This window comes from Octopus bimaculoides, chromosome 22 (genome assembly GCF_001194135.2).
Source record: "Octopus bimaculoides isolate UCB-OBI-ISO-001 chromosome 22, ASM119413v2, whole genome shotgun sequence".
In the NCBI taxonomy this organism is placed as follows: Eukaryota; Metazoa; Mollusca; class Cephalopoda; order Octopoda; family Octopodidae; genus Octopus; species Octopus bimaculoides.
Window position 1 is genome coordinate 16,830,878 of NC_069002.1, and position 853 is coordinate 16,831,730.

General features: G+C 40.4%; 1 protein-coding gene across 2 annotated transcripts in view; it reads right to left on the minus strand.

The window, feature by feature from the left end:
• Positions 1-853, minus strand: part of LOC106872625 (homeobox protein ceh-22) — a 116,482-nt gene that overhangs the window by 102,054 nt on the left and 13,575 nt on the right. The window lies entirely within an intron of this gene.

Sequence of the window (853 nt, forward strand, 5' to 3'; positions counted from 1 at the left end):
ACAACTTTCTCTCACTCTTACTTTCTGTTTCTGTTGTGCCTGTAATTCAAAGGGTTAGCCTTGTCACACTGTGTCACACTGAATATCCCCGAGAATTACGTTAAGGGTACACGTGTCTGTGGAGTGCTCAGCCACTTGCACATTAATTTCACGAGCAGGCTGTTCCGTTGATCGGATCAACTGGAACCCTCGACGTCGTAAGCGACGGAGTGCCAACAACAATACAATATTTAAGCGGGACTCGATTTGGTTATCTATACGAGTGCTTCTGATAACGCAGCCCTCATCATTATCATCGTCATCATAATCATTATCATCATCCAGTGTGTTGTAACTATCAATGGCTGTTCTTGTATTTGCAAGATTTTCCGCTAATAGTGCTTAATCAGGGCTGAATTGCCGCTAAAGTACCTCCACCACCACCACCACCTGTGGCTATTTTGCGGAAGGTCATCTATAGCTTTATAATTTATACGGCGTAGGTTCTGCAATTAAAAAGATTCCAGCTATGAAGATCCGACCAACTTTTCAAACATCCTGTACCCGAATTGTGTTATTCAATGTCATTAATTATGTAACAAGGGTAGGTTGGGTATGGTTCCAAAAGAGGATTTGGTTACTATTTCTTTCTGAAAATATAAGTTCAGCCATTGGTTCTAATTCTTCTCAAAGTTGTTACAATTGGTCGCTCTTAGGTGTGAGACAGGACTGTTTAACAAAAGCAGGAGGATTAGCTATTGCTGAAATAATTGAATGATAGAGGAATACTTAGCTGTTTATTGGAATGAAAGAAAATTATACAAATGTGTGTGTGTGTGTGTGTGTGTGTGTGTGTGTGTGTGTGTGTGTGTGT